This window comes from Cervus canadensis, chromosome 21 (assembly GCF_019320065.1).
Source record: "Cervus canadensis isolate Bull #8, Minnesota chromosome 21, ASM1932006v1, whole genome shotgun sequence".
Taxonomy (NCBI): Eukaryota; Metazoa; Chordata; class Mammalia; order Artiodactyla; family Cervidae; genus Cervus; species Cervus canadensis.
The window spans coordinates 37,779,574-37,796,128 of NC_057406.1; the positions used below are offsets into that span (position 1 = coordinate 37,779,574).

Below are 16,555 nucleotides of genomic sequence, written 5' to 3' on the forward strand. Positions count from 1 at the left end.
AGCAGCATATTGGGCACCTACTGACTTGGGGAGTTCATCTTTCAAGTGTGATATCTTTTTGCCTTTTCACACTGTTCATGAAGTACTGAGGCTCAGATATCTATTTATTTTTAAGTGCTTCTGGTGATTTTGGTATATAATGAGGTCTGAGAAACATTTAACCTAGTTAATAGACCTTATTATGCAAACCTAGTTACAGATTAGTAAGACTAGATTCACTTTATTATATAATTATAACAATTCTGTGAAATCAGCATATGTGGTCTACCCCAGATTTAAGCTTGTACTCAGTTGCTCAGTCATGTCCAACTCTTTGGACATCCTAAGATTTAAGTTTAGGATGACTAATTAGCTCAATTAAGATCATAAAGTCACCTTTTCCTTTCTTTCTTTCCAATATCAATTTTTCCAGCTTAAAGAAAAAAAAAAATTAAAGTAGATATATATTCACTAACGTTCAGTTCAGGGCAATATTTATTGAGCAATTATTCCAGACATGAATTTCTAGGAGGTACTGGAAAGGTAGTGAGACAGAGAAAATTGAACATATGTGAACTCCTTTTTGGGGCTTCTCAGGTGGAAGTGGAAAAGAACCCGCCTGCCAATGCAGGAAACATGAGAGATGCAATGGAAAAGAAGCTGCCTGCTAATGCAGGAAACATAAGAGACTCAGATTTGATCCCTGAGTCGGGAAGCCCCTTGGAGGGCATGAAAACCCACTCCAGTATTCCTGCCTGGAGAATTCCATTGACAGAGGATCCTGGTGGGCTACAGAGTCCATAGAGTCACAAAAAATTAGACGTGACTGAAGTGACTTAGCATGCATGAACTTCTTTTAGGCAGAGAACATATGAGTCATGTGAGATAAGCCATAAGAACTCCCACCACCAATAGTATTGCTCCACTTGTAACAACTGTGTTTATGCAACAGAGGGTGTTTGGAATAATTTGCAGAGGGCTCTTATTAACTGCAAAGCTTTTCAATGTAAAGCTTTTTACAAAGTGGGATAAGAGAGTTTGGGACACAGCCACCTCTGGTCCTCTTATCCCATCATTTGATATGCAATCTCCCCTCTCTTCCAAATAAAGGTGAATGAGATCTTAAAATAACAGTGTGAAGAGCCCTGCCCAGAGCAATCAAACATTAGTCTTCCTGGGGCATTTTTCAATCTGACTCTTCCAAGATTCTCCTAACTTGTTGTCAAGCTTGAGCTAGACCTTGATTAAGATCAATTTAGACCAGGTTCATTTTATACAAAGGAAATTTCATTCAGCAATTTTAGGAGCTAGCTATGTGCCAGCCTAAAGGAAGAGTCAGCTCTTGGGCCTGACCTCCAGACCTCCCAGTTCAACTGTGGTTGGGATCAGTTGGATCCCAGTGTAACAATGCAAGGGACGTAAGATAACTTTAAAATGGAACTTTGATAAACACACTGAGATAAATAAAAGATGATACTATTTTCATAAAAATAATAGATACTATAAAAAGGAGGTAAAAAGCTTTTAAAAATTAAAAACAATATGATAGCATAAACGAAAACTTGATAGAAGACTTGCAGAAATAAATTTGAAGAAATCGTCAAGAAAGTAGGGCCAAAAGGTAGAGATGGAAAATTAGAGATAAAAATGTAAGAAAATTAGAGGATCAATTCTAGCAGCCAAACAACTATGAGGAGGACTCCTTAAAGAAAACAGAGGAAATAGAGGGGCACAAATTATCAAAGAAGTTATATTAGAAAATTTACCAGAACAAAAGGATGTGAGATTCCAGCTAAATGAATAAAAAGACCAATATTGTGTCTGGGTAGACACAATAACAATACGAGTTACAGAGTATTTGGAATAAGAGAAGATCCTAAAAATTCCAGAGAAACAATTATGTTGTGAAGAAAAGAGAGAGAATAAGCATGGCTTCCAGTCTAGCAAAATATAAATGGAAGACAGTGAGACAATGCATTAGAAATTGTGTTACAACCTTGTCATGAATTTCAATTTCAAATAATTGATTCTTCAACTACAAATCCAATATGTAAATACAAAAAACTCATTTTCAGACAGACAAGTTTGAAAATTACTTACCTTGTTTTTTCTTAAGAGACTTCCATGGACATACTTCACTAAAATGAGAAAACAAATCATCAAAAAGGAAAATAGGAACCAACAAAAGAGAATATTTGACAATGGAAGGAGTCAAAGGCTGGTCAAGTTCACTGACTCCTTTGCCTTATAAAGTGAGGTTATAGCTGCTGGGATGGCTGGCCAGGCTCCTATCGAAGTCTCTGAGACTTAGCCCTAAACATTTGTCTTTGAAACATAAAATACTGCCAGATAGTGGTCTCCATTGTTCATCTTGTTAGCAGATTCTGTACCTAGAAGAATATTCAGTATTCCAATAAGCTACCAAAATATCATTTATGTGTAAGTGGTCCATAAATAATGTATCTCAGCTCAACTTAAGGGTACATTTACCTTAGCAGCTGGTGGTGCAATCAATCTGACTTTAACTTTGAAAACGACCCAGTTTCACAGCCCTCATCTATTTACTAAAAGGCAAAATGTTAAGATGGTGGCTCTAGTTCTGTGCTTTCAAAATTTAGTTCAGAATTGACAACCTCAGCATCAACTGGGACACTTATTAAGAGTTATAGGTTATGTAGTACCAAACTTTGCTATTTTTCTTTTTTTGAGCAATTTCCTCCTTATTTGTGCTATAAGATGCTCTGGATTCATCTTGGATTGTCCCTTAATTCTAGCATCAACTCTCTCTCTCCAAATCATGTATATTTTAAAGAAATCTATTTTAGGACATATACCTTTATAATGAATCAGCACTGCCTACATGGAGGTTTCAGAAGAAATATCTGAGATGAACCCAGGCACTTAGGTTCCCCCTAAATAAGAAATTACAGCTCTAGATAAACCCCTAAAGTTTACTTTGAATATAATTCTGGGGCCCACCCCAAATACAGCCTATACTTGGAATGGTTACATTACTGTGATGGAGGTCTTTTCCTGGGTCTGTGTTCTGTGAATTTTGAGAATATTCTAGAATATTTCCCCATTTTTAAAAAAATTTTTTTAAATTTATTATTTATTTATTTATTTTTTCAGTGGGTTTTGTCATACATTGATATGAATCAGCCATAGATTTACACGTATTCCCCATCCCGATCCCCCCTCCCACCTCCCTCTCCACCCGATTCCTCTGGGTCTTCCCAGTGCACCAGGCCCGAGCACTTGTCTCATGCATCCCACCTGGGCTGGTGATCTGTTTCACCGTAGATTATATACATGCTGTTCTTTCAAAACATCCCACCCTCACCTTCTCCCACAGAGTTCAAAAGTCTGTTCTGTACTTCTGTGTCTCTTTTTCTGTTTTGCATATAGGGTTGTCGTTACCATCTTTCTAAATTCCATATATATGTGTTAGTATGCTATAATGTTCTTTATCTTTCTGGCTTACTTCACTCCCCATTTACACATCTCACATGAGTGAACAGAGCAAGAATCTGATACCCTGGACATGTGAATACTGCTACCATGCCCACTTGTACTTGCAGAAGCCCTACTTCATTTGTACTGAGGAAGGGCAATTGGGGCAGATTGTGTCTATTAAGTAACTATCACAAAAATCAGCATTATCTTAAAAAAATATCCTGGCACTCTCCAGTGTGAACAGATTCATGTAACATTAGTCGCTCCCCTCTTTTGTTTATAAACTATGGTAGTATCTCTTTTCATCTTCACTTGCATGGTGCCAAGACTTATAAAACAGATATGAGTTAAAGATGCCTGATATTAAATGAGTTACCCTTATAATAACTTTAGGAAATTCACTGGGGTGCGATTGACTTTAGATAAACAAACTTGCTTATAAACATTCCAAAGTTAAAAGCATGTTTTAAACCAAAAATTGACAATAAGATGCATCCCTCATCTGCATTCAGTCTTTTCAGTAAATACTCACTCATGGTATTTGAGAATGAAGGAGTAAAAATTATTCATGGTCAGTTCTCTTTTCTGTTAATTCTATCATTACCTTGTATCATAGAGAAAGAATTAAAAAAGGTTGCCTATTTGTCAAAATTTGGATGTAAGATGACTGGTTTTCACTCTTGAACTCATTTTGCTATGCTCCAAACAGACTTCAGTGTTGCTGACTATAGGATAAATGACATCAAGGAAGTCCATCCCTACTCTGATATCTTGAAGTGTGTATGCAAATGTGATTCCACAATACTGGAGGTTCTTCTATGACTTAGTAGAGTTCCTTGTTTCTTAGAAATTTAATTTCCAGAATGATCTGCTTTCCATGTTTGATCTATTACTTCTGAATGCTGAGAGTTTGTATATAGTACCTTCCAGCATTCATCTCTACAGAGTCACATTGGTTCAAAGAATGTTCAAATCATGGTGCTGAATAGTGTTGTAATAAAAAAAGGTATCACAGTCTGACCCTGAGACATATCTGTGATGCCCACATGTTTCTGGTCACCCTAGACCCAGAGCATAACAGAATTATTGTTAACGAAGTAGCACTGATTCTGATTTAGTCTCATTCTTCAGAACAAGGAAATCTTAATCCAACTCTAATTCTTCCTCACAAGTTCTAGAACTCAGGAAAGGTGTCTCTAAGAAAGTGACATTTAAGCAAAAAAAAAAAAAAGTGCTTGAAATGGGAGAGGAAGCAGGTGAAGATTTAGGGTAAGGACAGATCAGAATGAAGGGGAGGCCAGTGTGAGGCCCAGATGCTGCAATAGTTTGGTTTGCTTATGAAACAGCAAGAAAAACAGAAAGAGAGAGAGTGGGAGGGAAAATAGTGGATGGGGAAGAGAGGGATCAATGCATACAATTTTATTCACCTTGGCAAGGAGTTTGAGTTTTATTCAGAGTACAGTGGGAATCCACTAGAGGATAAACGTGAAAAAAAATGTAACCTTGATGTCGGCAACTGTAGCTTCAAGTCTCAATCACTTCTGGCGATAACCACTCATTCTTTCATTTTCTTTCCAGTGGGGCTTCCCAGGCGGTGATAGTGGTAAAGAGCCTGCCTGCCAGTGCAGGTAGACATAAGAGATGTGGGTTCAATCCCTGGGTCAGGAAGATCCCCTGGAGGAGGGAACGGCAGCCCACCCCAGTATTCTTGCCTGGAGAATCCCATAGACACAGGGTCACACAGAATCAGACATGATGGAAGAGACTTAGCATGCACTCACTCATGCTTTAGTAAAGAGAAGGATAAATCCTTTATAGTCATTTTGTTACACTGGTACATAAAGGGCATTACCTTGAACTCAAATGTTTTGTAGCAGTTTTATTCATACAGTCCTACCATTTATACACCCCTCTCCCCAGGTGTCTGGTCCAAGTCCCTGGGTCGGAGTTTGCAAGACTTTGGAAAAATAGAGTAACTGATATTCTGCTGTTCTCAGAATTTTTCTTTTAATCTCACCAGTAGATTATTGTCCCTGGACAGGGGTTTCCCAGTGAGTCTCTGTATTTCCCTGAGGTCAGTTTTCTCCTATGCAGTTCCCTTACATCCTTGCAAAAAGGCCTCTGACAAGACAACCTTTCTTACCCTATATATACAGGAGTTTATGCTCAGACTCTGGCATCCCTTCATAATACATGGTCTACATGAAACCTGTCTAATTGGCCTTAGGGGGGTCTTGGTCCCTGGAGTGGTAACTCATAACATCAATGCATTATGGCTCCTAAGAATTCTTCTGTATCCTTTATAGAGGGTCTATCCTTTACAGAAAGACTTTCTCTAACCTACTAGATAACATCATAAGACCTCTTGAATAATTAAATAAAACACCAAATTTTCTTCTCCTGGAAAATTTTGCCTTAAATTTCCTTACCTTCAAGTCTTCAAGGAAGATGAGCAGTTTTATTTGATATCAGCTTTCCATCCAGTTATTGTTTGTTCACTTAGCAAATATTAAAGTGATGTTGAACTTGACATCTGGTGAGGAATGAGGTACAAGTGTAAGCTGAGAAGTCAGGGATGATCAGCTGCCCAATGAGCACATAGATTTCTTGGAGTTAATTGCACCACTGAGGATTTGTGTTTGTTCATCTGCAGTTTTTGTTATTGCTTTTAAGTTTTTTTTATGTTTTTGGTTTTTTGTTTTTTTTTTTTTTGGTTTTGGCAAAGAAAGACTTGTTAGTGGTCTAGGCAAATGAAAATTTCTACCACTTTGTAGAAGTAAAATGAGATGCTTCTCTCTTTCAACCAGCAACATTTTTAGACATGATTGCCTGATCTGTTTGTCTAAAGAGTCTACATAGAAAGTAGTATTTTTGCTTTTCATGAGGAAATCAGAGTGTCATTCTCTTAAGGCACTCAAATGTTCAGAAAGAATATTTCCTTTCTTCCAGGGAAGGACTTTCTGCTAAATGGAGCCCTGACTTAGTGCTCTTTGAATTTTAAATTTTATAAACTTCTGTTGATATCACTTTAGTATCTTTACCATTTTATACAAATCTTTGATATATATGCCCCCTTTGGAATGGTCTTTTGTTTATGGGATTAGTTCCTTCTTCAGTGTCATTTCAAAGCTTCAGTCTTCTGTTTAAAATTTACAAGACCATATCCAAGGAAGTCTTCACTTTCTTCTATATGAGGGTGTCCTCTTCTATTGTGCATATTAAATTCTGCTTTAAACAAGATATATGTTCCTGGCTCCCAACTCATTAAGTGGATAAATATTTGTGACCTGGGATACTGGGAAAATGTTAAAGCACATAAGGTTTTGGAAAACATTAATCCTGCTAAACCTACTTGCAATAATGCCCTGTCATCCTGCATTTTCCCTAAAGCTCCAGCAGCATTGTCACAGAGAAGGAGACATTGAGGGGGCTGTGCCTCCAGCAACTCTGACATCTTGAGGAAGATGCCGTGCTCCTGGCATTCCATTACTGCCGCCCCCATCAGACATCACCGGGAAGGCAATAACCTAAAACACTACATTTTTGGATTGGTGTCATTTTGAACACTTCTCTTTGCTGCTTTTTAAGTATTTTTTAAGAGTTCCAATAATGACTGCTTTGAAGTTGTTTCTCCTGGTCCCCCTTTCTTCTCTTTCATCACATGCTCTCTGTTTTAGGGATATTTACGTTTAGGATATTTACAGAATTCTGTTTTAACCTCAGGTTTCTGAGTGCTGCATTTTCACTCCATTGTTACTTTTTGTTTCATCCTGCTGCCAGATGTGGCACATGGGATTGAAACTCACCTTCTGCCACACACAATCCTGAATTCATTAACTTGCCATTTTCTTTCTATGGGACCTGACAGACAAGCTCCTCCATGAAAGGAATATTTACCCAACACCAACAACTGCCAAGAAAAATAGAAAAACAGGAAGCAGAGAAGGTGGACTGGGTGGGGGAATGCACATGTTTAGAAATTGGAAAAACTTTTAAAAAACTTCTTGTTTAGGGGTCTGGGAAAACGACTCCTGCCGCTACCCAAAGCAGCTGGTCACTGACATGTGGTCTAAAATCTGAGCTGAGGGGAAAACCTTGAACTCTTCTGACACAACATGGATTAACCCCACAGCTGACTTCTGACAGGGAAATGAACATTCTGATCTCAGCAGGAGTCTCTGCAGGGTGGTAGCCCAGTGGATTACAAAATAATCTCTGGTCATTAAACACACTTGGCCTCTTCCATGTGTGGGAGAAGACACGGGTGAACAAATGGGAAGATTGAATTTTTATGCTGGACGGAGGGTAATCTTGCTGAGTCAGGTCACCTCTTGGGCAAGGAGGCAGGGGCAGAGGCGTGTTGTTTGGATAATAGAAACACTGAAATCATGTCTTGACAGTCTCATAATCCCTCAGTCCCAGTGCACGTAGGGAGAGGGGGAGGATGATGCAATGTCAGTCCTGGTTTATATGAAGCAGAGGCCAGCCTCACTCCTCCGTACCTACTGTGGTCCTCCTCCACAAAGACAGCAAACACAGTGGAGCCTATTCTCTTTCTTCTGACCTCTGACACTCTGATAGAAAAAGGACTTTTCAGAGGGTTTGAGGGAGCAGAAAATAAGGAGCTCTTTCTTCCAGTTCATTCTAGAGAGTAGACCATGTCACTGTAGCTACATCTTACAGAATGATTGAAATTAGCCATGAGAATGAGAAGCACGTTACCCAAGAGTCACACCTTTTAAAGACACTGTATTCCACAAAGAACTGTTTTCCTTTGTTGTGGAGAACCATCCAAATACCTCCACTCAGTTTGAGCCAGGACTGACTGTGGCTCCTCTGCTGTCTTTCTGGAATCATGGTTACCCTCCATGTCCTCCACACTCTTCTGCAAGAATGAGTAGCCAATGAGGAACAACACTGAGCTTCTGGGAACTTTCAGCAGAGTGAAATAGAACTAGAAGAACACCCGGAGGCCCAGACCTCTCCTCACACAGGATTTTGGCTCCTCTACATGTTGGTGTTCCACCGCACATGATGTTGAGGGCCTCTCTCTGGGGTGTTAGACCTGGTTTCACAGGACCCTAAGGCTCTCTCCCTGCGCTCTGCAACTGCAGTTCCCTGCAGTGTTAAGTGATGTCTCAGGTACTTTCTGGTCAAGTAAGGCCCTCGGCACTGAGGGATTTTTTTTAATCTTTATGATGCTAACAGGCAACGTGAACCTCTAAGATAGCATCTTCAGAATAGGTTTGACTATGAAACCCATATTGTTTTCACCAAAAATTTTCCAGGTCAAAAACTATGAGAGGGCTTTCTAGGTGGAACCAGTGGTAAAGAACTCACCTGCCAGTGCAGGAGATGCAAGAGATGTAGGTTTGATCCCTGGATCTGGAATATTCCCTAAAGGCGGGCATGGCAACCCACTCCAGTATTCTTGCCTGGAGAATCCCATGAACAGAGGAGCCTAGTGGGCCACAGTCCACAGGGTTACAAAGAGTCAGATACCACTGAAGCGGCTTAGCACACAGGTAACACTATGAGAAACACACAAAGGTAATTTATAGTGCTCCTGTCTACTCTTTAAAAACACAGGTTTATGATTCAGAGGAAATGTAGCCCTAAAACTGTAGCCCAGTTAGGAACTGAACAGCTACAGTGATGAGAAGTATCAGAGCTGCATTTTCAGATTTAAGTTTAAGAGATTTTTCCTGAGCTCCCTGACTTTACATAGTCCTCCAATTATGCAATTCCTTGGCTTAGGTGAATAATATAGTCTACTATTCTTGTGTGCACACTCAGTTGCTTCAGTTGTATTTGACTCTTTGAAACCCCATGAACCGTAGCCCACCACATTCCTCTGTTCATGGGATTCTTCAGGCAAGAATACTGGAATGGCCTGCCATGCCCTCCTCCAGGGGATCTTCCCAATGCAGGGATTGAACCTTATCTTTTACATCTCCTACATTGACAGATTGTTTCTTTACCACTAGTGCAACCTGGGATGCCTAATGCAGTCTACTATTTAGAGCTGATTAGATTAGATACCTGAAGCATGCTAACTATTGAATTAATATTAAACTGGAGAGATTTCTATAGTGATTTGCACTAGGGCTCTGTCCTTCATCTTCTTATTTTCATTATTTTTATCAATGGCCTCAATGAAGTCACAGAGCACATGCTTAACTAGATACCTTGAGGAACCAAAACCAGAATGGTTGGTAGAGTTGTCTCAACAGACAGACAGACTGATTGACTGAATCTAACAAACTGAAATATTATCAGAGGATTTAAAGTCCTTTCCCGCCTTTTTTTTCCCTATAAGAAATGGTAGTTTTATTTTGAAATTTTTGAAGAGCCTACACATTTTTTTCCATAGTGGCTGTACCATTTTACATTTTCACCAATAGTACACAAAGATTTCTGCTTCTTTCTAGTCTTGCAAACACATTTGCATTTCATAACTTTCCCCACAAATGTCCCCTTTGCTCTACAATCGAATCCAGGCAGGACCCTCATTGTGTTTAGTTACTTGGTTTCCTTAGTCTCCTCTTTTCTCTAATAGTTTCTCACTTTTTCATGGTCTTTCTTGACTTTGACATTTTAGAAGAGTACTGATCAACCACTGTATAGAATATACCTGATTTCAGTATTTCTGATATTTCCTCATGATTAGATTTCAGAAATGCATTTTTGGCAAGAATGACTTGGAAGTGATGTTCTGTAATGTTCAGTGTTTGTTACCAGTGATTTGTTAATGTGACTTATTTTGAAGTTATGCCTCTAACATTAATCACAGGTAGAGGTGGTATCTTTCAATAACTGTAAAGTTATCATTTATCTTTCTAATTAAAATAATATTTGGGGAAATACTCCCAAGCTACCATACAATTGTGCTCATTTCTCATACTAGTAAGGTAATGCTCAAAATCCTTCAAGCTAGGCTTCAGCAGTATGTCAACTGAGAACTTCCAGATATATGAGACGGATTTAGAAAAGGCAGAGGAACCAGAGATCAAATTACCAACATTCATTGGATCAAAGAAAAAGCAAAGGGTTTCCATAAAAATATCTACTTCTGCTTCATTGATTATGCTAGTCTTTGACTGTGTGGATCACAACAAACTGGAAAATTCTTAAAGAGATGGGAGTAACAGACCACATTACCTGTCTCCTGAGAAACCTGTATGCAGGCCAAGAAGCAACAGTTAGAATCAGACATGGAACATGTTCAATTAGAGCTTATTCAGGCTGGTTCTTGGGTATTTATTTATTTTTAATTGGAAGATAATTGCTTTACAGTATTGTGTTGGCTTCTGCTAATATCAACATGAATCAGCCATAGGTATACACATGTCCCCTCCCTCCTGAATCTCCCTTCCACTTCCCAACAGTATGAAACTAGAAATCAACTGCAAGAAAAAAAATTGAAAAATACACAAACATGTGGAGACCAAACAACATGCTATTAAACAACCAATGAGCCACTGAAGACACCAAAGAGGAGATAAAAAAAAATACCTGGAAACATTGAAAATGGAAACACAACAATCCAAAATCACTGAGATGCAGCAGTTCGAAGAGAGAAGTATGTAACAATACAAGCCTACCTCAGGAAACAAGAAAAATCTGAAATAAATAATCTAACTTTATATCTAAAGTAATCTGAAAAAGAATAAATAAAACCTAAACTTAGTAGAAAGTCTCTGCTTATAATAAAAATTGTAGAAGAAATATCTTCTATGATTCTTATTATAAGACAAGTGCTTGGGCCTGGTGCACTGGGAAGACCCAGAGGAATCGGGTGGAGAGGGAGGTGGGAGGGGGGATCGGGATGGGGAATATATGTAACTCCATGGCTGATTCATGTCAATGTATGACAAAACCCACTTCAATATTGTAAAGTAATTAGCCTCCAAATAATAAAAAATGAATGAAAAAAAAGAAAAAAAATCATAGAAGAAATAAATGAAATAGAGACTAAATAGAAAAGTTCAGTGAAAAAGCAGTTTTTCTGAAAAGATAACCTTATCAAAGTACAGTGTTTCAGGCTCTAAGTTTAAATATATTCTGCCACTTCCTTCTTTCCTACAAAGTTTTTGCTGAAAAATCAGCGGCTAATCTTTGGTCCCCCATGTTTATGATTAGTTCTTTTTGTTTTGCTGCCTTTAAGAATCTATCTTTAATTTTTTTTCATTTCAATTATAATATGATTGGGTGGATCTCTGTTTTCATCTGGTTTGAGACTCTATGCTTCCTGTACTTTATTCTAGTTATTGTATTCTGTATTTCTGATTGGTTCTTTCTTATATTTTTAAAGTCTTTGTTGACATTCTCACTGAATTCTTCCATTCTTCTCTTGAGTATGGTGAGTATCCTCATGACTGCTTCTTTAAACTCTTTATTCAGCAAAATACTTATTTCCATTTCACTAGCTTTCTTTTTTTTTTTTTTTTACTGGGGTTTTATTTGGGTCTTTTGTTTGGAACATATTCTTCTGTCTCCTTTTTTGACTTTCAGTTTCTGTTTCTATGAATTAGCCAAAACAGCCCTCTCTCCAGTCTTCAGGGAGTGGCTCTGTGAAGAAGATCCTTCTGTTTAGATTATTTGTGTCTGACAGCTTTGGTAGGCGGGCTGGAGCTGGAGTGGGTTCAGTCTGTGGCAGTCCCTAGGGAGCACCAGGCCCGAGGTCAACGTGGTGGAGTGGCCAGGCCCAGAACATGACCAGGACATGGTTTCATCCCAGGGGAGGTGAGCCCAAAGCTGCCTTAGTGAGGCAAAAGGTGCTGGAAGAATCCTGGCCAGGGGCAGTCCTTGGAGGCACCGCACCTGAGACTGCCTTGGTGGACTTCTAGCACCGAAGCCCCTGGCCAGAGGCAGCTCCTGGGCCAATATCATCTTGGCAGTGTTGTTGGAGACAATGAGTACAGACGAGGAAGAGTCCCAGGGGAACTCAAACAAAAGGCTGGTGCCTCTAACTGGTAGATGCTTTGGGATTAGTAAACATATTTTCTTTCCATATAGTCAGTTCAGTTCAGTCACTCAGTCGTGTCTGACTGAGTGACTGAACCAGTCACTCAGCACGCCAGGCCTCCCTGTCCATCACCAATTCCCGCAGTCTACCCAAACTCATGTCCATTGAGTCAGTGATGCCATCCAACCATCTCATCCTCTGTCGTCCCCTTCTCCTCCTGCCCTCAATCGTGCCCAGCATCAGGGTCTTTTCAAATGAGTCAGCACTTTGCATCAGGTGGTCAAAGTATTGGAATTTCAGCTTCAACATCAGTCCTTCCAATGAACACCCAGGACTGATCTCCTTTAGGATGGACTGGTTGGATCTCCTTGCAGTCCAAGGGACTCTCAAGAGTCTTCTCCAACACCACAGTTCAAAAGCATCAATTCTTCGGTGCTCAGCTTTCTTTATAATCCAACTCTCACATCCTAACATGGCTACTGGAAAAACCATATCCTTGACTAGATGGACCTTTGTTGACAAAGTACTGTCTCTACTTTTTAATATGCTGTCTAGGTTGGTCATAACTTTCCTTCCAAGGAGTAGGCATCTTTTAATTTCATGGCTGCAGTCACCATCTGCAGTGATTTTGGAGCCCCAAAAAATAAAGTCAGCCACTGTTTTCACTGTTTCCCCATTATTTGCCATGAAGTGATGGGACCAGATGCCATGATCTTCATTTTCTGAATGTTGAGCTTTAAGCCAACTTTTGCACTCTCCTCTTTCATTTAAATCAAGAGGCTCTTCAGTTCTTCTTCATTTTCTGCTGTGAGGGTGTTGTCATCTGTGTATCTGAGGTTATTGATATTACTCCCAGCAATCTTGATTCCAGCTTGTGCTTCCTCCAGCCCAGCAATTCTCATGATGTACTCTGCATATAAGTTAAATAAGCAGGGTGACAATATACAGCCTTGAGTTACTCCCTTTCCTATTTGGAACTAGGCTGTTGTTCCATGACCAGTTCTAACAGTTGCTTCCTGACCTGCATACAGGTTTCTCAAGAGGCAGGTCAAGTGGTCTGGTATTCCCATCTCCTTCAGAATTTTCCACAGTTTATTGTGATCCACACAGTCAAAGGCTTTGGCATAGTCAATAAAGCAGAAACAGATGTTTTTCTGAAACTCTCTTGCTTTTTCGATGATCCAGCAGATGTTGGCAATTTGATCTCTGGTTCCTCTGCCTTTTCTAAAACCAGCTTGAACATCTGGAAGTTCATGGCTCACATATTGCTGAAGCCTGGCTTGGAGAATTTTGAGCATTACTTTACTAGTGTGTAAGATGAGTGCAATTGTGCAGTAGATTGAGCATTCTTTGGTATTGCCTTTCTTTGGGATTGGAATGAAAACTGACCTTTTCCAGTCCTGTGGCCACTGCTGAGTTTTCCAAATTTGCTGGCATATTGACTGCAACACTTTCACAGCATCATCTGTCAGGATTGCTCAACTGGGATTCCATTGCCTCCACTGGCTTTGTTGGTAGTGATGCTTCCTAAGGCCCACTTGACTTCGCATTCTAGGATGTCTGGCCCTAGGTGAGTGTGAGTGATCACATCATCATGGTTATCTGGGTCATGAAGAGTTTTTTTGTACAGTTCTTCTGTGTATTCTTGCCACTTCTTCTTAATATTGTCTGCTTCTTTTAGATCCATACCATTTCTGTCCTTTATTGAACCCATCTTTGCCTGAACTGTTCCCTTGGTATCTCTAATTTTCTTGAAGAGATCTCTAGCCTTTCCCATTCTGTTGTTTTCCTCTATTTCTTTGCATTGATCTCTGAGGAAGGCTTTCTTATCTCTCCTTGCTATTCTTTGGAACTCTGCATTCAAATGGGTATATCTTTCTTTTTCTCCTTTGCTTTTCACTTCTCTTCTTTTCACAGCTATTTGTAAGGCCTCCTCAGACAGCAATTTTGCTTTTTTGCATTTCTTTTTCTTGGGGATGGTCTTGATTCCTGTCTCCTGTACAATGTCACAAATCTCCATCCATAGTTAATTAGGCATTCTGTCGATCAGATCTAGTCCCTTAAATCTATTTCTCACTTCCACTGTATAGTCATAAGGGATTTGATTTAGGTCATACCTGAATGGTCTAGTGGTTTTCCCCACTTTCTTCAACTTCAGTCTGAATTTGGCAATAAGGAGTTCATGATCTGAGCCACAGTCAGCTCCTGGTCTTGTTTTTGCTGACTGTATAGGGCTTCTCCATCTTTGGCTGCAAAGAATATAATCAATCTGATTTTGGTGTTGACCATCTGGTGATCTCCATGTGTAGAGTCTTCTCTTGTGTTGTTCGAAGAGGGTGTTTGCCATAACCTGTGCATTCTCTTGGCAAAACTCTATTAGCCTTTGCCGTGCTTCATTCTGTACTCCAAGGCCAAATTTGGCTGTTACTGTAGGTGTTTCTTCACTTCCTACTTTTGCATTCCAGTCCCCTATAATGAAAAACACATCTTTTTTTGGGTATTAGTTCTAGAAAGTCTTATAGGTCTTCATAGAACCATTCAACTTCAGCTTCTTCAGTGTTACTGGTTGGGGCATAGACTTGGATTACTGCAATATTGAATGGTTTGCCTTGGAAACAAACAGAGATCATTCTGTCGTTTTTGAAATTGCATCCAAAGTACTGCATTTCAGACTCTTTTGCTGACTATGATGGCTACTCCATTTCTTCTAAGGATTCCTGCCCACAGTAGTAGACATAATGGTCATCTGAGTTAAATTCACCCATTCCAGTCCATCTTAGTTCACTGATTCCTAGAATGTTGATGTTTGCTCTTGCCATCTCCTGTTTGAGCACTTCCAATTTGCCTTGATTCATGGACCTAACATTCCAGGGTCCTCAAGGTGCCCTTAAAACTGCTGTTTGTGTGTTTTTTCCTGTTTTAGGGAAGGGAAGTCTGCTTGGTGTGGTGGCTCAAGCCCTTCAGCAATATTCCCTCCTCACTGCAGGTTGCTGTTTCAGGATACCCTGTCTCCATCTTTCCTGCTCATTTCTGTGTGGTCCTTCTATATGTAGTAGCTGTTCAATAAACACTCAGGTCTTCTTCAAGTGGAATTTCTCTATATGTTGATGTAGACTTTATGTGCCCTTGGGAGGAGGTGAACTCAGGGTCTTCCTGCGCTGCCATCCTGGGCATCTCTTCAATACTCTTTGTTGGAGAGACAAAATAACACTAATGATAAAAACTAACATTTATGTCAAAAACCATTACTATATTGTAAAATAATTATCCTCCATTAAAATAAATTAATTCATTAAAAAACTAATATTTATGCAGTGTTTACTGTCTATGAGATATTGTTGTAATTGCTTAGATTCTTTAATTTTTAAAACAGTATGAGAGAGGTTTTAGTGCTCACTCTTTTGCTCTTGACCTGAGATACAAAGAAATTAAGAACCGTGTGTACAATCACACACCTATTCAATGGTAGAATCTTGACTTGAGTACAGGCATTTGACTCCAAACGCTGTGGTGTTCTTAATCACTATAGTGCACAATTTGCCCATACCCAGCTTCTTCCCTCTTCAAGATTTTTCATGCAGTTCTTTCTGCCTGTATCTATTTAATTATCTTCTGATTCTTAAAAACATGATTTGCCCATTGATTGAAATATAAAATCTTGATTTTGTTTTCTTAATCTTGATTAAGGATTTCTATTATTTTATCTTACACTGTTTAACTCTAGTTACCTTCTAGTCAAAATTGTGTTCACATATTCCACCTAGCTAGGAAAATAATTCTCCATCTCCAACCCCTTCAGTTCAGTTCAGTTCAGTTCAGTTGCTCAGTTGTGTCTGACTCTTTGCGACCCCATGAATCGCAGCACACCAGGCCTCCCTGTCCATCACCCACTCCCAGAGTCTACCCAAACCCATGCCCATCGAGACGGTGATGCCATCCAGCCATCTCATCCTCTGTCGTCCCCTTCTCCTCCTGCTCCCAATCCCTCCTAGCATCAGGGTCTTTTCCAATGAGTCAACTCTTCACATGAGGTGGCCAATCCCTTACTACAACATAAATATATGATGAGAATAGACTGATTCTTCCTACTAAAAACATGAAAAGCTCATCTCCCTGAGCTATTCTTGACTGATTTATATGCACTTAAATTAT

At 39.5% G+C, this 16,555-nt stretch overlaps 1 long non-coding RNA gene across 1 annotated transcript in view; it reads right to left on the reverse strand.

Annotated features, from left to right (window-relative positions):
• LOC122424024 overlaps nucleotides 1-5,967 on the reverse strand; it is a 29,294-nt gene extending 23,327 nt beyond the window's left edge. The window contains exons 1-2 of the long non-coding RNA XR_006264273.1: nucleotides 5,865-5,967; nucleotides 2,080-2,117 (exon numbers count right to left, since the gene is read on the reverse strand). This is a non-coding gene — a long non-coding RNA (uncharacterized LOC122424024). The remainder of the gene's footprint in view (nucleotides 1-2,079; nucleotides 2,118-5,864) is intronic.
• Nucleotides 5,968-16,555: the final 10,588 nt, after the last annotated feature.